General features: G+C 38.2%; 1 long non-coding RNA gene across 1 annotated transcript in view; it reads left to right on the top strand.

Annotated features, from left to right (window-relative positions):
- The first annotated feature begins 1,220 nt into the window (after nt 1-1,220).
- LOC106936865 (uncharacterized) overlaps nt 1,221-23,750 on the top strand; it is a 49,574-nt gene continuing 27,044 nt past the window's right edge. Inside the window, exons 1-2 of the long non-coding RNA XR_001422243.1 lie at nt 1,221-1,549; nt 18,889-18,952. This is a non-coding gene — a long non-coding RNA (uncharacterized LOC106936865). The remainder of the gene's footprint in view (nt 1,550-18,888; nt 18,953-23,750) is intronic.

The following is a 23,750-nucleotide window of genomic DNA, read 5'->3' as shown; positions in this document are numbered from 1 at the left end:
TTTTATAATGGTGGTGTAATCAACAGCAGGTTTATTCAAGCAGAGACACACGAGGTGAGGTGAGTTTAAGTTTTCCTGTCCATAGAGAACGGTGAGCTTCTTTCTCACTATGGAAAACTTCACAGTCGATGATGATAATTAAAGATGTAAATGCATGAAAAAAAAATCAACGCTTGATTTGCGTCATTGATATTTTAAAATCAAGTCAGAGTAAATTCAAAGACACTGAGCAAATATGTTGACTTTGATGTTTGTTTTTGTTTTATTTCTGGTTCAAAACCTGCTAGATTTACACACTGAGGCCTGACAGCTTCTTTAAACACCTGGTCTACCTGTGATATGAATATTACTGTGTTGTCATGGAGACGTTTTTAAAAATGTACCCAATTTAGCCTTTCCACACATTAACTCTCATTTACTTGAGTAACCTTTTGGAGGTGGTGTACTTTTAGAAGTAGTTTTATTACAATATACCTTTTACTTTTGTTTTAATAATATTATTATGAGTTATTGCCATTCTTATTTGAGTAAAATTTCTGGATACTGTACTGAGAGTAACTTCAGTAAATAAAGAACTACTATGTTTGAACCAAAAATGCCCCAGACACTTACAATTTATGTTGAAGTGAGACCTCCTGTTTGTTCACAAGCTTTGTTCTGTTATTTAATCAGTTACTCAAGTAGCCTTTTTATCTGTGAAATAATTTTTCACTGTTCTTTGGGTAAAAATGTATTGAAGTGCTACTCTTACTTCAGGACAACATTTGGGTACTCCACCCAACAATTTTCAACTTTTTTTTTCAGGTATTTTATTTATTTCGGCCATTTGTAATCTTTCCATTCACAAGTCAAAAACACACACACTGATAAAGCAAATAAAACATAAATAAATAAATAAATAAATAAATAAATAAATAAATAAATACATAAATAAATAAATAAAACAAGACATATATGATAGATCGAAAAAGCGGATGGACGCAGAAACTTTTTATACCTTCACTTTTTTACGTACAGCATAATCGAAATCAAAATACAGATTCTTGTATATTTTTCTAAAACCTCCGTGGAATCTGAATCTGCAGACAAAACTCCTAAAATGAAAAATCATAAACAAACCTTGTCGTATTTGTTCACTAAATGATTTGAATGCAGATTTTTTATTTTTTTTTATAATTTAAATGATGATGGAACTAAATATTCGCATGTCGAGTGTTTTAGCCCCCAGCCTGTAAAACTCTGGGATCCTGACTCGCCTGTAGGAGTCAGTAAGATCCTCCTCTCATTCCCCAAACTTCCTTTCCTTTTTGTTCAATAAAAACCTCTGAATAACGGTCACGGTGAGTCAGGGGCGGCCGGGAAGCAGGACGTCCCGGACACTTTGTTCAAGTAAAGACGCAGGAAAGAAACGCTGAGCTTTCCGAACCACAGGACCGTTCTGGGCTGAAGTTCCCTGGAAGTGATTTCATTTCCCCCGCCTCGGCTGGCCGCCTCTCCCCCTGCCGCTGGACTGTTCGCGGCCCCCGAAGAACAAGAAGACGTGAACCAGGTAAGTTACAGATCTGGAAGCTGCTGCTGGCGCTGATGTCCCGCCGAACCTTTAGCGCTTCGTGTTGACATGAAGGTCCTGCGTTTTTTCCGGTTTAAACTGTTCAGGGTTTGTTTGGCGAGTTTCAACACTTTCTAACATTTGTTAATGTCATAAAATGAGACAGCAATGTCTGGCTTCTGTGTAGTAACCGGAAACTGCAGTGAATTTTAGGTGGACTTTATGCGGAAATATACCGTTTTGTTGTAATGAGAGTTTTATAGTTTTAATGCTTGTCTGAAGTGTTGTCATAGCCAGTGGCGGTTCTCGCATGAATGGCGCCCAGGGCGAACCTCTCCCTCTGAAGCCCCCTCACAATTAAACAGACACTCAAAGCTGTCTGAAAATAGGGAAGCTAATTTTGAAAAATATGGAGCATAATGGCCTCTCACACGGGTGTTTGGGCCAGACATCCAGATTTCATTTGGTTATATGCTGATTAATTTGAGATTACAGCTAGATTTAGTTTAAAAACAGCTAATTTGACTCTGAGAAGATGTTTCTATGCGCCAAGATTATGTACATTTCATTTACTTTCCATTTCCATTGGTTGGTCTAGCAACTATTACACTCCTCAACAGATCACCTGTGACGCCTACTTTCTTCTTTAAACAAAACTTTATCAAGAAAAGTGGTTGGTGGTCATGCAGTGTCTGTAAGCAACATACATTATCTGCATTGATGTGTTTTTTTTGACAGACTTTACTGTAATTCAACGTGACACCAAGAATAAATGCTACTTTATGGAGATGAAGTGACTTATGTGCCCTGATTTTGGATCAAACCAACTTGGAGAACCCAACCTAACCCAGAAGGGTTATGCTAAAATATAAATTTATTATTAATATTTAGTTTTTGTTGGGTAGTACATAACAGAGTATATTGTTATTGACTGGACATGGAAATAATCTGTAGAAAACTTGAGAAGTTGGGGATAACTGAAAGATAACTCATATTTGCTACTACTAGGCACCTCTCCCATCCTGCCGCCCTGGGCAGAAAGCCGTAGAAATCTAAAACACAGCTGGTCAGAGCTACATTATTGCTTTGATGCTCTATTTTTTTGTGTCATGAGGCTGTCATGCTGGGGAGCATTGAGACCAAAATCTGGCCTAACAGTGTTCACTGAAATACTTCATCATGTTTACAGATGTTAAGCTTTTCAGCAGGAGGAATAATTTAATCCTGGTTGGAGAAAGTTAAGCACTTTTCCTCTAAAGTTAATTTTCAGAGGGTTTGACATGAAAGTTATGATCACAGTGAAGGTTTACAGGAATGAGGAGAATGAAAAGCTTAGATTCTGAGTCTGTGCAGATGCAACAGCTGAGCAAGATGCTGCTTTGTATGCCACTCCCATGCCTCATGCAACCGTCATGCAACCGTCATGCAACCGTCATGCAACCGTCATGCAACCGTCATGCATCTGTCATGCATCTGTCATGCAACCGTCATGCAACCGTCATGCAACCGTCATGCATCCGTCATGCATCTGTCATGCATCCGTCATGCAACCGTCATGCATCTGTCATGCATCCATCATGCAACCGTCATGCATCCGTCATGCATCCGTCATGCAACCGTCATGCAACCGTCATGCAACCGTCATGCATTGATTTATCTTACGGCTGCCAATCAGACCAGTACTAGTTTCCAGCTTTGTTTCAGGTCTGACCTGCTGATTTGATCTTATTTTTAAAGAATACCATATTCAGATAAAAAAAACTTAATGGGAAATTTTATTTTTTATTTTTTTAGAGTTTGAACCAGGTGAAACTAAAGCTGCCACATGAGCAGTTCAGTTTTGAACATACTTACAAACAAAAGTTTTCTTTATCTTAAATGCTAAATTGTATTTATTTTTCATGCAGTTTTGGCTTAAATACTGCTCTGAGTGTGTTGTTCTTTCAGCAAATTATATTTTTTTAAGTCGTACTCCAGGCATTGATTAATCGGTTTACTAAATTGTTTGATGATTATTTAAATAATCGATTTGTCACAATTAATTTGATTAATCAGTTCAGCCCTAAACTGATTGGTGCATCATTAATTCATACGCCAACCAATCAGGACATTTCTCATTGCCGTCAGTAATCTGAATATTTAATTGACAGAAAAATTCTGATATAAAGTAAGTAGCAGGATAGTGACTAAAAGTGAAATGTTAAATGTTATAAATAAAGCTCTACATACTGTTAGTGTCTGTTATCCTGTTTCAGATCCATGTAGTAAATTTAGAACTTGCTTTTGACTTTTCAATAATTATCTTTTAAAAATCAACATCTGTTTAATTCAACACGTTTCATACTCATCGTACATCACATTGTTGAAACTGCAGACAAAAATACACAACGTATGTCCTGCAGTCAGAGGGGGCCGTATGAAAGCAGCCGCTCCGTTTCAGGCCGAATCCTCCAGCTGTGCTGTGCAGCGGGCATCAAGGCCAGCTGCTGCATGTCAGGGGTGAAAGGTCATCCTCATCTGACCCTGCATTCATTCTCACATGGTGCAGCAGCACCAACCTCATGACCCACCGATGAGACAAAATATCAACATGTCACTCAGGCAGTAAATTAATCACTAAAACACTGATGACTTTTACTGGTAGTATTTAGCAAAAGTATGCATAACCCATAAACTATTTCATGTTATTAAGTCCAGTAATTTATTTACATTTTATGTGATCAGCACAAAGTTGAACTAAGACCCGTGGACCCGTCCACCAGGTCACTTCTGCACATGCTCAGTAAACAGTAGTCAGCGACTTTTCAGACAGAGAAAATTGGCATCGTCCAGAAAGTGAATCGGCAGCTCAGGCTGTTTGAAGAGCAGAACACTGCAATCAGTGACCCATAGCTACAGTAATGAATTAGCAGAAAAGACAGAGTTTTTCAGCATCATCACCTCATGGAGCGCTGCTTTAATGACCCCAGTGCATCATGGGATTCCACAAACTTTGTTTTCAGACAGAAACCAGAACCTCTGAAGCGGTTTTCCTCCAGGACCCGCTGCCTGATTCTCTGCGGTTGTGAACAAAAGCAACAATGTAAACCCTCCGACTGTGTTGACTTCCTCAGCTTTCCTCGGCCCACACAGTCGCCACAGAGCTCCGCTCTCTGTTTTGTCCTTTCATGAAGGTTCCCATTCTGCTGGCCGGTGGGGGGGCGGTTCTGTCTGTGCTGGTTAGATCTCACTCTGCCGGGCCTCACAATGGATTCTCTGTGTTGCTACATCAACATTTAGTTATCTCCCCCTTTTCTCTGCCACTTTAATCTGGTCCCTCCAGTGTAATCAGCAGCAGGACGTGCAGAGCGTGGCTGGTTGCTGACCAGCATGGCCGCTGACTCACTCTGACTGTACTTGTTGTCATTAAAGCTTCTGCCACAGCCCTTTTTGCAGGCCGACACACGGTTTGCTTTGCATTCCTGTGGACCTTCCACTCTGCTGCATGCCCACTGCTAGCAGCACATGCTGTGCCTATATTTTCAGCTTGCTATGTGAATGGCTGGCGGTAGTTTACAGTCGGGTCTATTTGTGAGTTGGGCTGTGGTCTGCTCAGGTTGAAGGCGAGTCCATGTCTGAATATTCCACACCAGCAGGTTAATTTCCTCCTGAGCTGACAGTTTACAGCTTGAAGCATGTTAAACATTTTCACATTACTGTGGAGGAGCTCCTACGTAACACAAAGAGCTCCTGATTCAGCCTTACGAACAATAAAACTGTCATTATGCACATTTAGCTTCTGTTTTCTGTTTGCTGCAGCTCAGCTCTGAACGAACAGCTTCATGGTGGGTCTGCCTTGTTCCTGTTGAGAGCCTTCATCTGTGGTGGTTGGTTGGTGTGTTGCTTGAACCAGAGCATTTCAAAAATATGTATTGTTGTTTCATTAAAGGGAATTGAATATTTCTACAAAAACATGGCAGTGTCAGGTAAACATTCCTCATCTTAAGCCTGAGCAGAGACAGCAAAGTGAAGGTTTTCTGTAATTGAGGATTTCCTATTACTCTTCTCTCCTCCATGAAAATGCAAATTGGGAGAGTTATCTGTTATCTCACCAAACTTTGCACAAAATTGTCCCCAGTGTTAAATCAAATGTTTTTAATTAAAACAAAAGTGGGCGTGGCCAACCGCTCTAAATAGAAATAGACCAAATCATAGAGATCTGTAATCTGTTTATTTCACTTTCATTGGTTTCACTGTCTAGTTTTACAGAACCACTAGTTTGCTTCCTATTTATTTTGCAAACAGTTCCTACTGTGGATGTACAGAAATAGGAAAACATAACACTACAATACCACCGGTAAATATTGATAAAGATGTTGATTATGATTAAGTCTTGCTTGATTAAACTCTCTTCCATAAACGTTCAGATCTTTACTAATTGTGAGCATTAAAGACGGTGAAATTCAACCCAAGTGACGAAATATTTTTAAAGACCCAACTTTTACTGCATGTTGCATAATTTATTATAATTTTCCATTTTGTGGGCTGAACTGCCTTTGGAAATGAGACTGGCATCTCCTCTGGCTGTTTGCTGTTAACTCACTTTTGCATTAGTTGTTCTCAGTTCGTTTTATACTGTTTAAAGTATTAATTTAATAGTTTGTCCTAATTTTATTGAATACTGTTGGATTTATTTATTTTCACTATAAAACATTGTGATTCTTTACTGGTTTTATTAAAGTGCTGTATAAGTAAAGCTGAGTTGCGTTGGATCACTAAATATTACAAATAAACTTGTGATATTACATTTATTGATACTTCAGTGAGGATTGTGATTCCTTAATGAACATCTGGTTGAAAACAACATTTTCTCTGAGCGCCACTAAACTGTAAGAGCCGCCAGTGGAGCGCAGACTGAGAGCAAATGATTTAAAGAGGCCAGACTTCAAGCCTGTGCAGAAAGCAGATCTAATTAAAATCGGTTTGATTTATGAAAAGTAGTTTAATTGTGTTTTTCTCATAAGTAAATACATATTTCCATATTACATATTGCCTTTTGCCAAAGACAGCAATTGTCTGGGATTTGGGGATTTAATTTTAGCCAAATTTTCTCATTAAAAAGTAAAAATTATTTTCTTACTTGTCAAATATTTAAGACTCTGAAATATTTGAACTGATGTTTTTTTTTTTTTTTTTTTTTTTTTTAGTTTTGCAGAGAAAAAGCGTCTCTGCCCTGAAACAAGCTTTTCTTGGAGCAAGTCACTGACTAAAGACTTGTTGCTTCTGCAACAAGTGAGATGTTGCAGAAGCAAACTACCAATTCCTCTGATTAAGCCTACATGCACGGCTGCATGCGCGGGTCTGCTGTGCAGCAGCCACGTTGTGTCTCCACACCTGGGTGTGCAGAGCTCCCAGAAAGATCATGCAAGAGACGTTCTGCTACCAGATCTGATCAATAATCAATGTTCATACAGAAACATGGCCCAGTGATTTCCATAGTGTGGAAAACATGAATGGAGTCAAACAGAGTATTTAAATGGAGTTCACATCAGAAAACAGGCTGTTAAAATCACAGAACAATTATTGTCTTGAACTTTAAATAAAGAGTTTCTCAGAAGAGGCCGAGCTTAAAAAAGAGGATTAAAACGAACGGCTGTAAAGCTCTGCAGGGATGATGAGTCGTTTTGGCAGCTGAACAGATACATATATTTTTGGGCTTTTGAAGACGAATTCAAACCAGCTTTGTTGTTTGACTGCAGAAATATTAAAATAGTTGTTTTTTTTAGCTGTTCTAGCAAACAACATATGAAAACATAGAGAGTGGAGGAGAAACAAACAGATGGATAAACCTGAGAGCCAAAAGCAACATGAAGACGGTTATTAGCTAAAGACGGTGCAGAAACATTTCAGTCCACATTTTTAGTTTTAAGACTGATAACATGAACCAGTTCATTTTAAACCTCCTGATCTGTTGTGACATTATAACACTGAATGCTCAGGTCAGTTGTGAATGCTATCATTGGATATCCAGTATTAAAGCCTTAAAGCCAGTAGAAAATCTTTTTACTCATTTATTTTAGCAGGGATTTTGTGCTGCTGCAGACCAATTTCATAATTATATGTGAAAATGTCTCCAGTGCCTGGAAGCAGGACTTTGATCATGCAACTTGTTGAGTGTTTGTAACATCTAAGCTTTCAGTGTCTTTATCATGAAGGTGCACTGAAAAACTAAAAGATCTGACAGAAAGTTTAGTTAGAGCGCGTTAAAGACGGACAGGGATCCCCACCTTCAGATGTAGAAGAAACGAAACCGAATCACACGCTGTGCTTCTTTTAACCAAATAAACAGAAAAAACATCAAATATGCTTTCAGTTTTATTTGCAGATCTGTTGCAGAAAGCTTTTGCTTTCTGAAGCAGAAATCCTTGAAGACTAAATTTAGAGGCTGGCTGATAAAAACTGAGGTGACTCAAAAAAGAGCATCTTAAATTACCTTACAGACGGCTGCAGCATCTCACTTACTGTCAGTCACCATGCAGGATTTAAGTATTAGGATACAACTATTTGGTGCTTTTCACGGTGGTTTTCAGTAAAGTTGTCCGTATTCTTCTTTGCCTTTGTGTTTGTGTGTAATTAAGCTTTGAATACCACAATGTTTAAAGGAAAACTGCTGAGTTAAATTGGAGGCTGCAGATGAAGCAGCTGCCACCCACAGTCAGCCTGCAGACACACGCGGCTCCTCCTGCCCCGCCGTCTCCCTGGTTACGCCTCAGGGTTTTAGACATGCATCCATCTCAGAGGGTGAAGTGAAACACAATGTTCGGTTTCCCAGAAAGACCAATATTTTTGTTCTGGTTATTGCTGAACATGTGTCTGTTTGTCCTGCTAGCATGATAAAGGAGATGTTTGAGAGTCATCCAGAAAGTTAACATCTGGAAAAATAAGTTTGGAAATGCTACTTATTTCCTTTAACATAGTTTTTTTTTTTTGATGCCTTCCTCTGTGTCTATACAATAAAATCTGCAAGATTTCAAATATCATGCAGCCCTATTATGGACACTTCTAAACTGATTTTGCAAGTGAGTGTTGTTGGACAGGCTGATCTAGGTTCTACTTCCTTTCTTTCAAAATAAGAGTTTCCAACATAGGTCAAAGTGAAAGACATGACTTGGATATGAAACATTGTGGTGTTTTTATATCACTCTACATGCCTGTTTGCTATCAAAATGCAAAAGCTACAACTGTGTCTTGTATTTGTTTAAATCCAGTTGTTGCTATAGTTACATCCCAATGAGTCTCCTTTGTCAGATTAAAATAGCCTTTTGAAAACAACCTTTAAGCAGATGTTAAACATACTTTTCATTAAACCTACATTTTTGTTTCTAAAAATATACTTTTTATTGGTCTGATATAATATTCAAATTTTAATGCTGTGTTTTCGTTAGGCAGGAAATCATCATTACTAAAAGAAATGCAGGTGTTAAAACATCAGATGTTTAATTAATCTATATAATGTGTTTCAATTGGTGATTTAGTTACTGAAATAAATAACCGTTTTAATAATATTCTAATTTGTTGAATGGGTCTGTATACATTCTTTTGTGTAGTGAAGTTTTTATCCTTCACTACAAGGACTCAATATGACCAACATATTGAGTCCTTTGAATTCAATATGTTGGTCATCGCTTCAGACGAGTTAAATATTCTTCCAACAAAAAAAAGAAGAAAGTTGGAGTTGAGAAATGAATCACATCTTTTCCACTTTTATTGGTTCAACTTCTCTCTCCTGATTTGAACTGTGTGTCTTTGGCAGTGAGGTGTTGGGTTGAATTAAAAAGGTCCTGCAGCTTTAATTTGGTGCGATCTTTGAAGTAGCCGCTGTGATTAGCTGTGCATCAAGGAGCCTCATTGGAAAAGACAGAGCCAGCTCTCATGCAAGGCCTCTAATCAAAAACAAGTCAGTGAGTCACTCGGCGGCCCGGTGCTCCATAAATTGAGACCCCGCCATGATAATTAAACTCTTTAAACCTGATCCACTCTGATTTAGAGGCTTGTTGGATGAGGCAGACTGTTTTTGGACCCTTCCTCTTCATTTTTATTGTTCCATAAATTGTACTTTCAGTTGTTTTTTGGCAGTAAGTGATTCATGATTAGTTGCTTAGATTTCTGGAACTTGTTACCGTTAGCCAGCTTGTGTTGCCACCGTTTTATATCACAGAGGTAGATTAGCCCCTTTCAGTAGCTATTCTTCAATTTACTGTGCAGAGTTGAAATAAAATAGATTCTAAAGCCTTACGCTGTTCGTTCTTTACTTTAAATCAAAGCGGAAAGTCTGAAACAAGAACATCTAAAACAACTTTAAAAAGTGTTCTTCATAGCCTTTAAGCTAAAGGAGGTTCTTAATCCATGTAAAGTAAATGTGTAGATCTGATTTGAGCCACTTTTCTTTACATAACATGTTTACTAGAGAAAAACAGAATATTTTAGAGGTGGTTCATGAAAAATTCAGTAAATAGGCAAATTTGCTAATACTGATTCGCTACTAGGCGGCGCTTGACTTTCTGTGCAAGAGGTTCAAATGACATCTGACAGATTTGGACAGATGAATTATATTCTGCATCCTTTTGATGCACAAACATTGAATCCGTCTGTCTAGATACCTGTCTCAAGTCCAATATCACCTGAAAAATTCAATATGTTCCTTCTTTAAGTTGTCAAATTAAAGACCATCTACATCCCAGACAGGTCTCTACAGTGCAAAGTTCATTTTCTATACCAGATGCAAAATTCGACAGCCATGAAAAGAGAACGGAAGGTGAATTCTGTGAATTTCTAAGCGTCTATGGAAATGATTTTCTGTGTGGGGCATCTGTGAGGAACATTCAGTGCACTACATTTGTTGGTATGCTGATGTATTCAGCTACTTTAAAATAACTCCTCAGTTAACGATGAAGATGGCGACTCTCACTTTCTCTCTGTTGGACTTCATTCAAAAGAATCTTCTTAAGAGGAAAAGATGGTTTTCGATCAAGTGCGGTGAACCAGTAGAGCTTTGTTGAAGAACCGGCATTTTTCGTTCACATTGTTGTTGCAAAATGAGATTCTTCAGTCAAGCATGTAGGAGCGGGTACACAAAGCCAGATATAGCACAACCAATCCCACTCTGAATGCTCAAGCCAGAAAAAAGCAATCAGCCTGCTGCACAGAGAGAATAAAAATGACTTTTGGGAAACTCAGAATTAAAATCATGAGTTATCTGCTTGTTTTTGCCAAAGACATTTGGGATATTAAATACTATCCAAAATCTGAACTCAGGAAATGAAAAACACTTGAAAAATAAAACATTTTCATGAAGCACTGATAAACTCTCCATCATAACTTTTATGTTCTGTGTTCACTAACAAACACAGAAACATAATATATTCAGAGAAATGAATCCTCAGTTATTGGATGCAGTGCAGAAAAAGGCAGTAAAGCAGTAAACAAGGGACAGATGAACAAAATGTAATGCTGTGGCTCCATAGTCTATATCTTTACATCATTGTTCATTTAGAACAAGGTAGCACCAAAATCCTTCATTCTGCTAGCTAGGCAACATTCTTTCTATGACGCGGTTCCTGCAGATAATTGAGTCGCCTCAAACCAGATCTAACGGTCAGAACCAGATGTTCTTCTGAATGTTTCGTTTGAGTTTCAGGAGGAACTGGTTGCAGCTCTTAAAATAGAAAATCTGCATCTGGAGGGCGTGGAGTGGATGAAGGCCTGCAGATGCAATCCTGACCTCAAACCCACTCAACAGCAGTCCGATCATCCTGGGCATGCCGGCCCGCTTGATCTGATGGCTAAGTTCAAGGCCCAGTTGCATCCTACGGTGGCGTAAGGTGCAAACGGTGAAACACACAGCAAACACACGAAGACTAAACTCACAAAAACAAACGCAACAAAAAATGCAGCAATCACAGGAAATGGAAGCAAAAGGGAAAAAGCAAAACAAGAACGGTTATGAACGGTCCACCAGCGTACCACTTACACCATCGAGCTCCACGATGGGTGTGTCTAGGCTGTGGTTGAGGGAGAGTCAGATGCAACAGAAGGTATTTGGCTGCCTGCGTTGCCAAGAACTGAGACACCAAATCACCCTGTGTACATTTATGAAGTCAGTTTTTACAGCACAAACAACAACCTGGAACTGTTTTTTGGGAAAAAATCACTAGATTTGTTGCTAGCTACTTGTTAGAGTGAAAAATAGTTGCTAAAAGGTCTGGAAAGTGGCTAAATATGACAACAAAGTGGTTAAGTTGGCAGCAGAGCCCCTGATTACCTCCCTCCACTCATCCTCACACTTGGCCACATGCCTTCATGTACCTCGGCTCTGCCAACCCTGGTGTAATTTTTCCTATTTCGACTGGGGGCGACGCTCTGCTTTCACATGGAGGTCAGTTACGATATTGAGCATTGTTTCAAAGTATGAGCATCATTTCCTAAAACAATGAATGCTCATACTTCAAGCTACAGCTTTAGCCTCCAAGCTGCTCAAGGTGATCTGTAGATACTGTTGTACTGGTTCTTCTGTGTGTTAATATATGTTGTGTGTGAAGATTCAAGCAGACTTTCTGAATAAAGAAAGTATTTTAGTCTTCATAAGTTTCACAGATCCAGAGCCTTTTTATTGAGTCATAAGTTGGTCTGGTTTTGTTTCAACAGATCCACTTTCTGTCGTAGTTCTGCTCTGGTCATTCTCATAAAAGAGAAAATCCTTGAAATAAATGTTGAATTCCACGATGAGTGTTGGCAACAACTGAAGAAATTCTTACAAGTTTTCATCCCATAGTACTGGTTATACCCCAGGCTCCAGTAGTTCATCTTAACCCCCATCATAAATAAGTTTGTTGAACGTCTGACCTCTAAGCAGAGTCATGTTCAGGTTTCACACAGTAGTTCCTCTGTTAACCTCAGATCTGCTGCTGCCTGAGGTTTTCTCTGGTCATTCGGTTTGTGTTTATCTCCAAAGCAGACGTTGAGGCTGAGACCTCGTACCGACACTCGGCCTGGTTAGGTTCGTTTTCAGCACGTTCTCCGTCTTCCTGCATATTTGGGTCTCTGGTGTTGGGACAGCGTTTCATTTGTTGCTTTAAAATCAATTCTAGACATTTTGTAATCTGCTTCCCATTTACTTCTTTGCAAGTAACAGCTTCCTTACAAAAGGAAGTGGTCTTAACTTTAACAGAACATTATAATTTTGGTCTTAAAAATGTAATTGTGTTTAGTCATCTGCTGTCTTTTCAGGGATTTTTCCAAGAGTTTTTTTCAGCATTAATAAGAATTCCCAAAGGATTTGCTTAGGTCCAGAACCAGCAGTGCAGATGAGCTGAAGTTCTGCTGTTAAAGCAGCCTGGACTTCCTGAGTGCCACAGGTTGATCTCCCCAAAGCCGCTCTGCACTGATGCAGGAATTCATGCAAAAGGAGCCCAGACCAACTACTGAGAGCAGAAACTGTTCAGTACATGGACTAACTTTTAGTTTACTTTTAGTCAGATGTAGTATTGTATTCACCTGAGAAACAGAGTTTTTGGTTGTCATGCGCAGAAAACCAGAATCAACCTGAAGAGAAATTATTAAGATAAATTATTCTGGATAATTCTCTGTGGAATGATGAGTTTTTTAATCAGAGGGATGAACTGAATCAATTTTTGAAGATATTTTCATTTATTGAGATTCTTCTGTTTATATTAATGACCTGATTGAAATGCAAATAGAAAAGCTTATGAATTTTTAGACTGCCCCCTGGTGGACTAGAAGAGAGATTCTGTTCCATTCAACAATCTGTCCACATTTCACATGAAGACAGGAAGACATTTTATTGTCTTTGGTGCAGAGTCATAATGAAGCTGTGGTGAGTAAATGTGCATTAACTAAACAAGGATAATATTTATTGCAATAAGTAATTTTCATTTTTATGTAGATGAGGAACTCAAAATAACTTTCACTCATTTCCACACATATCACTGTTAATAGCTACTAATCATCCTGTCAAGCCATATTAGTAAGTTTTTTTTTGTATTTTTGGGATAATTTTTTCACAAGCGGTCAGCTGTTTGTACTCATGACTTTTGCAGCAAGTCAGCACAAATAAACCTCAAAAACTTGGTGAACTCTGGGTAAAGAAGCAACAAAAACAGAAAGTCAACAACAGGAAAGGGTCCCTTACCTCTTTGTCCCCAAAAGGATAAATTCATGCATTAATTGTCTTTAAAAATGCATTTATTCCAACTGTATTTACTCCTTATTGATCTCTAGAAATATTAGATCCTTGTGTGTTTGAAGGATGATTACTTATTCAGAGTTTTGTAAGAGTGAAGGATCAGCAGTCTGTTCTCTGTGGGCTGATATCTTCCTGCTTTTCTTCCCTTTTTGTCAAAATGTTGTAATGATAATTGTAAATCCTTGTTCATGTTCTGCAGTATATACATTTATATATTGCCCATATGTGACTCAAATCTGACTTTTTCACAGCTGTCTGAACTTCAGATTTGTTTTCACCATCCAAAACATCTGATCTGTGCCACTTCCACATGTGGCACCAAATCGTATCCAATTGTTTTCATGTTCATTCAGGCTGTAACGATTCCTTGAAAGATTCAAGTACCTCCATTATTAAAACTTCTCCAGGCAAATTATCTGCCTCGAAGCTTTGTTAAATTATGTTTTATTATTTAGCACACCATCTTCCACTCGGATGATTATTTGTGTTGCGCAACACTCTCACTTCTCTGATTTTGCACATAGAAGCATAAAATCCAATTCTCAAGTTTGGTTCAGGGGATTTAATTGATTAATGAAAATGTCTGGGTTTTTACCATTTTTGGGGGACCAATGTGTCCTTAAATGACTGTCGCGATGTATGGAGAACCTTCTCATGGAGCTGCTGCCTGGCTGGTTCTGAGCGCGGCGGGTGTTGATGCTTAACGTAAGGCACACTGATGTTACGGCCGTTTTCACCAATATTTCATTTAATCTCATTTTTTATTTGATTACTCGATTAACCGTCAGGATAATCGATAGAATGACTAGAATAATTGTTTACAACAGCCTTAATCTCAACATTCATATTAATGGCATGAGTTCAAAAAACTTTTTTTGTATTTCTGTTTTTGTCTTTTACTAATAATCTTATTTCTCCAACTCCTTCAGGTCTTTGAATACAAGTACTTTGGCTTCTTCAGGCGGAGTCTGATGAATACCTTACAGTTCATGACCCATGTGTTTGTATTTTGGTTGCTTTCCTTTAGTATCTGGCTTTCTTGGCTTGATTTGCTAATGTTTATTAGGATAAACATTTGTTGTTGACTTTGGCCCCCCAATTTCACCAAATTCCAATCAACTCATGTTCTGTGTTAAAAACAGCAACAACAACAAAACAGATAAAACACAGAGAGATGATCCATTTTTCCTGTTTATTTGATGTTTTGGTAACACTTTATTTGAAGGGGGGTGAATAAGACTGACATGACACCATCATAAACATGACATAACACCTGTCATGAACATGAATAAGCCTTCATGAATATTTATGACTGTTGTCATAAAGTGTCACTCGGTAAATTATGACACTTTTAATACAAAGTTGACATTATTCAAAATGTCTTTGTTATGACAACTTGACATTAACCAAGAAATCATTACTGATATAAATTTGTTATAAAAGTTTTACTGATTGCACTTTAAAAATTAGGTAACTTTGTTATTAAAGGTAAAGTTTAAACAGTAATGATTTCCTGGTTAATGTCAAGTTGTCATAAAGACATTTTGAATAATGTCAACTTTGTATTAAAAGTGTCATAATTTATCGAATGACACTTTATGACAACAGTCATAAATATTCATGAAGGCTTATTCATGTTCATGACAGGTGTTATGTCATGTTAATGACAGTGTCATGACAGTCTTATTCACCCCCTTCAAATAAAGTGTTACCGATGTTTTTTCTGGTTTTGCCATTGAACATCACATTCACTACTCTGTGTTCCTCTATAAAATGGAACATGACAAAATGTGAAACAGTGCTGCGTTACTTTCTTTTAAAGCAGAGACGTTGTCCAGAAGTTTGTAATAATTATTAATAAACCATGCTTTTATTCTTAGTTTGTCAGAGTTAAATGTTGCAGAGGCAGTAAAGAGAGAGAGCTATCTACGCCCTGGAATCCAGAGGAACTAAGAATACAGAGAGAGGGAGAGATTCTCACGCTCTTGGCTTCATCAGACCTCTGGGGATCTCTCCACCGACCTGCCTACACTAACTGTTTATTATGAGACTTTTACTGAGCTGTTTGTGCTTCACATCCAGCAGTTGGCATTCCTGATGGAGAACTGTGGCTTAAGTGTTGAAACCATAATATCCTCAGCAGCCATCAATCCGTCATCTGGTAGTTGAGACGTTGTGCTGCTCTGCAGACACTTTCATAATGTTCTCACAACATCAAACATTGTGTAATGAAGATTTACCGTGTTTGGCTGCAGGGGCTGATTTAATCCGTCATTAATCTGAAGTGATTGCTTCAGATATTTGACTTCAGTCAGTTTAATCTTAATCTTACAATATTTTAACACAAGTGTCTCTTTGCTAATAAGCCACAGAAATGTCATATTTTGTCTTTTCATTATGTTTTGTTAGTGGAAATCGTTTAGATGTTAAAGAAGTTTGTAAATCATTTCACAGATTAGATGGATTTTTTCTCACAGGTCTAACTTGTAAAACAAAAAGAGCCGATGGAGCTTTATGTCAGTGAGATTAAGAAAACATTTTTATCTTGCATGAAGGCTGAACACACAGAAGGGAAATACCAACCTTTGACCTCATTATGGAAACCCACAAGGTTACAGGTTTGAAGTTGCAAAATAAAAATCAAACTAATGAACTGCTGTTGATTTTCTACTATTGGAAAATGGAGGATATAAAAATGCCAAACCTCCAGCTAATATTTGCTCCTCTCTTCCATTTTCCTTCTGCTGACAGTTTGGCTTAAAGTGTTTATTCAATCCAGCCTCATAGAAATCCAGTTCAATAAACTTTAATGCATAAATAAATAGTTAGGATGGTGAAAGAAATGAACTGCAGCATAATGTCTGATTGCATGAACATAGTTATTTGCATTAATTATGTTCATCCAATTTCTGATAATATTTTAAAGCTGTTGTTCCATTTATGTTTTCACCCCAAAACAAATAAAAACAACAAATTAATTAAACAGACATTTTATATTTCACTGTGAGCCAGATGTTGAAAACCCTCACCTACAGCATCTGGGCACCAGGGGTGGAGCTTATTCTTTGCTGTGCTGGTATAGAAGGAAATTTCATCCTGAGTTTTTTGTGAAGCTTCTTTTTCTAGTTTTTCTAATCCTGTCCATCTCTTAGAGTAACAGCAAACTGGTAAATGTTAACATGGGCTCACTTTTTCTTTCTGGAGGTATTTTTGCCTGAGTAGAAATTTAATTGGAGAGGCCAAATGGCTGCAAGTTGTTGAAAAGCTCTGCAGATTGAGAGGCTGCCAGCTGTGGTTCTGGATGGAGTGGCTGGCAGGGTGAAAGGCCCCAGTCTGGGTGAGTTTGAGCTCACTGGACAGGTTTCTGTCTCTGTTAGCTGCTTTGAGTCAGAAACTGCTAAAAGGCTCGCCACTGTTCTGTTTTTTTCATCCTATTGATTATTCATCCAAATATTCAATAGAATAACCGATTACCAAAAAAGCCTGTCAGAGTTGACACCTATTAACACAGATTAAATAACACAGGAAAGACAAGAGAGAGTTAGATTCTGAATACTCGCGAGGAGAACAGACAGAGATGTGCTTTCAGTTACAATCTCCTGCTGCTCTGAAGCACATTTGCCTGCTTTTCTCTTTTTATTGTCTTTAGGATCCCTGATCACAGAGAGCGCTGCAACTCTAAAGGGAGGGGAAAACACTTCACACAGTTACAGCACCAATGATTATCACTAACTAACAACACAATCTGTCTTAATGTGGATTATCCAGCTCCTGACCCAGGGTCAAACAGAGCAAGTTGCATATCTTCACAGCGACGGTTTTACGGCTAACAGGTCAAAAAGCAGGGCGTTCTGTAAAGAGCTGCTGTCACTGCTCTTCTTCAGAGAGGCCCTCTGAGGAAGGAAATCAGTGATTAACAATACAGAAACATTTCTTAAAAGATATAACTAAACAAATAAGTATGTAGCTATTAAGTTTGTAACACAAACAAAATGGACAATTTTGTTTTTATTAGATTTTTCTTGTTTATTTTTCTGGAGCATTGAAGGTATGGACTGGAAAATGATACAAACTAACCTGCAGAATGAAATCTTGTCTAGTAAACGGCACAAAAAAAAGACTTTTCTAGACATGATTTTGTGTGTTGATGTCCAATTAAGATAACACCAGACTAGGGATGCACCAATCCACTTTTTCCACTTCCGATACCGATACAGATATCTGAGGGTAGGTATTGGCTGACACTGATTCTATGCAGGAAAATGCTGCTGAGTTGACCTAAAATGTTTCTTTTTTTTAAGCACAGATATAAGTGTACTAAACTATAAATTGATTTGATAACGCTGCACCAGTACAGTTTAAATACACCAACAGATGGAACATGTAAAAACACAACTTTAATTTGTTCAGTCAGTGCAATTATGAGCATAATAGCCAATGTAAAATAGATAATAAAGCATGATGCCATTCAGAGCACAAAGCATAGAATTAGTCTGAATAGATTTTCCCTTATAGATCTAGTAACCAATCTAGAGTTTCTTTCAATATTTGTACTAATACAGATATTGATATCAGATCTATCCTTCAGTCATACAAACTTCAAATGGCTGCAACTCATCCATGATTCAACACACAGACATCAATACAAATCTAAAACAGCTAAGAGAGTAAATATGTTTCACAGAGCTGAAATAACCTCAGTGGGAGGCTTTTATTTTGTGTTGCCGTAGCGCAGCGCTAGCGCTGCTGCCTCGTAGGAAAACATGCTGCGTTTAGTCATTTTGACTCCATCAGGGAGTTTTGGGAAAGTCACAGTGTGTCACCAGCTTTTAAGATATTTTAATGTGAGGAAATTTTACCAAATCTCTGCGGTTTATCTCCCAGCAGTGTTTCTGTTTCATGCAGCAGTTTTTATCGTGATGCCGCCCTCATGTTTTACAAGCTGGGACTCTGTTTTCATTTCTCTAAGCATTGTTCAGCAGCCAGCCTTTTAGCGGTGGCAGCCATCAGCTTTCACTGCACTTTTTCGCTTACAGCAAAAGTTGATTTAAGATCAAGAGTTGCTCTCACTCCCAGTCTTTCTTCCTGTGCTTGACAGACTGTCAAAGTCTCGCCGCCGGGCCTGATCCCGATCCCGCTGGTTGCTGACCACATCTGTGCCGGTAAGCAGTGATTTCATGTTCCTCTCTGCGTTGCTGTTAGTTCTAGCTTTGAGTTGGCTCAGGCCTTCACCATGTCAACCCAAAGACAACACTGGGCTGTTTGCTAAATAAATCTCAGCTGAAAACAAGCAAACAAACAGATGTGTACATGATTGTTTTTCAAGTAGGAAATGAAGTGGAAAAGTTATTTAAGCTAAAAAGTATTTAACTAACCATAATGTCCTTTGAGGGGATCGTTGAAGCTCCCAGTTTGATTGTTGGTATTGTAGCAGAAAAGGCAATAGATGTTCCAGGAAATGGGAACCGATCCCACATTGTTCCAGGTTGAGTTGGACTCATTTCCTGCCCATCTAACTGTGAGCAGGAACACACTCCTAGCACACACACACACACACACACACACACACACACACACACACACATTTTCTTACTCATATAACTATTAAGCACATTTTGCTACCCAATTATTAATTGGCTAATTAAAAACATAATCACCAGATCAGCTCTTATGTCGATAAGTCAACTGAAAGGCCTGAGTTTTTCACATGCTGATGTTTTAATGTTTTAGCTCCAGATTCATCCTTTGTCACAAATGATTAAACATTCACTAAATGAATGCTGTTATTGCATTTTAGGCAATAACATGCTTATTTTTCTAGTTAAAGAAGGAATTTAATTTTCTGTTTATTTGCATTTTCTTAGTATATTTCCATTGCATAAGATAATTGTAAGTGCTTAAATTAAAATCAGCACAATGTTTATTAAATCCAATTAAACAATTAATTATCCTAATAATCTATTACTAAAAATAATTGTTAGTTACAGCCCTATTTTATCTGTATTTTACTACTTTTCTAATATTGTCTAAAATAAGCTTAAGTTGTTAAATAGAAAAATCTGCAAAATGTGGCATTTATTTTATTTGAATATCAGAATAGTCAATATAATAATTGATCACTAACACAGTGGTTAGTTGCAGGGCTAGTTTATTTGTATATTTTATGTATTTCTAATTTGTATAAAAAGATTTAAGTGTTTAAATGAAAAATCTGTAGAATGTTAAACTTTTCATTACTGTATTTTTTTTTATTAATCATCAGAATAATCGATACTAAAATAATCATTAGCCTTAGTTATAACTGTTATAACCAGCAAACTTTCCAATGTAATCCAGGGGCATGCAGGCAGTTTTCTTGCTTTTTTAAAAAATATCTTCCATTTTTGGTTATTTATCTTTTAGACAGATTTTAAAAAAAACAACAACACAGAAACTTGATAATCTGCAGATGTGAGAGATGAGAAATGAGCTTCTCCTCTATGATAAGAAGAAATGTGACTGAAAGTTTCTCTGGGTAAAATCAGGAAGTGCTCTGGTTTCGGACGGTCTAATTTCAAACGGTGAGGTTAAGGCTGGTCCTCTGGTGTCTAAGTGCTGTTCAGGACGAAGCCCCTCAGGGTTCCTCTGCTCAGAGTTGAAAGTCCAGCTCAGCATCTTCAGGTCCAGCTGCTCAGGGATGCTGCCGGGTTGTGAAGCCTGGCAGTGACCTATGACACCAGCGCTGACTTTAGTTGCAGAACTTTACTGCATATGTTTTGGGTTCGGGTTCAACTTTCTAAAACAGGAGGGATTTGTTTGCGTTTAATGAGGAGGAAGCAAATTAATGTCTCTTCCTTGAAACTGTCTCAGTATTACAAATGAAGCATTCAGTGTAAAAGTTCCACTGCTCACCTCTGAAGACATCTTCATCCACATCACAGAGACGTCTTTATGGCCGACTGCTGATCTTATTCCCAATAAAACCCTGCAGGTGTTTCACTCCTGTGCTGGTGACATCATTAACTCAGAGCAATAAAGGAGGAACTCCTCAGAGACTAGTTACTCTGAACGGACCTTTTCTGAGGGGAGAGGAGGGAATTAATAGTCCAAAGTTGCTCCGATAAATCCTTCTGCGAGAGATTCAAGTCTTTGCCTCGGGGGAGACTTTTTGTCATGCTTATTGACTTTGCTTTTTTATATTCTGCTCACCCTTTATTCCTCCTTAGAGTCCAACAAGGATAAAAATTAATGGCCAAGTTTTACATTCATGTTGAATAATTTTATTCTGCTCCCTTTCTCTCCTTAAATAAAACGTGCAACTAAATCCACAGACAGTCTGTAGCCATTCTGGGCTTTACTCAAACTGAAAATTAAAAAATTAACCCAAATCTTGATTGGTGGATCTTTGATATGTGTGTATTTATTACGGATGTTGTGTGAATGATGCCGCGCTGCTCTGTAGGTTTTCTGGGTGAAACCAGGAAGTGATGATGCTGATTAAATATTGATTCCAGCCTGGTTGGCTAAAGGCTGACATTTAGGTGGTATTTAATGTCACCAGAAAACATTGGATCAGTGACATTCCGAATATTTCTATAATTTAGAGACACTCGTTTCACTCAACATGCGACAACTGATCCAATCATTTTTCTATAATGGAAACCAGTATGTGATAGGAAGAGACTGGTAGGAGGTCCAGTCAATAATAAGCTGCTCTGTATCATAACCCACCCCAGTAAAATTAAAGGCCTGAGTCCGGCTGCACAGAACATCCTCCTAGCAAGCATTTCATAAGGTGCAGTGGAACTTCACTATTTATATTTCAGTATTCATAGATTTTTTTATTTTTTTTTTTGGAGCATAACTCATTTGCTGAAAACATCCTGATTCATGGATTTTTTTAGTAGATTATATCTAAAATATCCTAAGGAATGCAGTTTGGGAAGCTGAAACTCCTTGATGTTATTGGCTGTGGTTGGCATAGCAACCACTGCAATGACCCACTGCTTACAGCAACTAGTTGGGGAGGGGAGGAATACTCACTAATGTAAGAAACCCTTTTTTTGCATCAATGTGCATCATAGTCCTTATCATGTATTGCTAGTGACACACAGTATATAAGGCACAGTATATGACAGGCTTACTCATTAGTAATTGTTGTGTTAAATTCTGATTTCCATTTTTCTCCATGTTGGACTTTAAATAATCTGGAACCTGCAATTTGCTGAAGTGTGACTGATTAGTGCCTTAAACTGTTTATTGGATCTTTTCCCTTAAAAACATTGAGGAGTCTTTATTTACATTCAGACTTAAAAAAATGATCTAAAAATATATCCCTCACTGGGGTTTCAGGTTTAAACCAAAATATTTAAACAAAATCAAAACAATCCCACAGAAAATAAAAGTCAGAATTTGGCTGTGTGACTTTTAGTGAATATAGTTTTCAGTTGTTCTGGTGTCACCAGTACTAATAAAACCTGGTTTCCTGGATGTTCGCTGCACTAATTCATTCTTCCCAACACTAGATGGAGCCACTTGCACTGCATGTGCCACTGGGCTGTAGCTGCTTAAGAAGAGGCGCTCTGCCCTTTTTTCTGCTGTTTTGAATAAATTTGCATGAATGACTCACTAAGCTCCTCTCAAACAGAAACGCCTGAGAGTTTTCCAGGCAGCCATAATGTTGACTGTCCTTCCAGCTGAACTGCGTCGCTCACTCCCTGTTTTAATAAACATTCAGTTGACCATGATTTGGATTTTGTAAATACGTTTCTATTTAATGAGGTTTCCACTGAGCGGGTTGTTCTGTAGAAGGGAAGCAGGATGACTAAAAGTCTCGGTGTTTATTACTTTCAGGCGTTTCTTTAAAACCTGCAGTTTCTGCATATTCTGGAAGGAGATGTGTCATCATTTTTTTAGTATTTGTAGTTTGGCTCCAAATGTTTCAGACAGAGCAGTCAGAGTGAGAGCAGGAGGAAGGAGGATGAGGGACGGACAGGCTGAAGGTGAGGGGAAAGGACGATGTTTTTCACAGACCCTGTTATGTTTCTGTCTGAAAAACATCAAGTGTTTCCTTCGCTGCTCCTCACATCGTGACTCCCTGGCCTCAGCGCTTCATCGCTGTGTCAGCAGACCGCAACACAACCCTGACTCTTAGCAGGGTCAGACAGGTGTAAACAGGAGTGTGGCCTCCAATGAAACCTGTAAGGAGAGGTGCTGAAGGTTGACATGTTCCACAAAAAGCCCAGATTGGATGTGTTTTGTTTTTTCAATTAGGATAAAATCTCCTGCAAAGTCTTCATCTCCCAGGTTTTGTAACAGACTCATACCTTTAGTATTAAATTGCCTCTATTTGCTCTCTGCTTTCTCTCCTCTGCTGTTTTTATTGTGGTACAAATAACCTTCACAGGGAGATTGATGATCTAAAAGTTTAATAATAGGATGATCTGATGCACTGAAGATATTTAAGCTGAGCTCACTTTCTCAGCAGTTTAATATCCCTGGGTTTGTGATGATAAATATGGGAACTATAATGGAAAAATGGGGATTTTGACTGAATTTATTATTTCATTTGACCTGCAGAGTGGGTCCTGATCTGAGCGCAGCTGAGTGGCCCGTGATGCAAAATCAAGCTGTGCTTTATTACAACCTGTCGACTTAATTTAATGCTGCATCCTGAGGCTTCGGTGTTGAATGAGTCTTGATTTCATTTTAAATGTTAAACTTTAGATTAGATTTTAAACTTCTATCAGACTTGAAAATTGTTTAAAAAATGAAGTGGCTTCAGGTTTAAATAGTCCCTGCTGCACATTTATTCCTCCTTAAAACCGGCTGTGGTGGTTGTGGTCTCTGCTGAGGCTCCAGAGTCGCAGCTGGCGGCCATTTGAGTTTAGAGAGCAGAGGTCCTAATGACGCCTGCTGGCATTTCTCTGCACTTCTCTGTCTCTTTCCCTCCTTTGCATGCTGTCTGTCACTGGTCCACCA

Source organism: Poecilia latipinna, unplaced genomic scaffold, assembly GCF_001443285.1.
Source record: "Poecilia latipinna isolate Pla-1442-1.1 unplaced genomic scaffold, P_latipinna-1.0 Scaffold2230, whole genome shotgun sequence".
NCBI lineage: Eukaryota > Metazoa > Chordata > Actinopteri > Cyprinodontiformes > Poeciliidae > Poecilia > Poecilia latipinna.
Note: the sequence above shows the minus strand (reverse complement) of the source record. Positions and strands in the feature narration are given on the sequence as shown.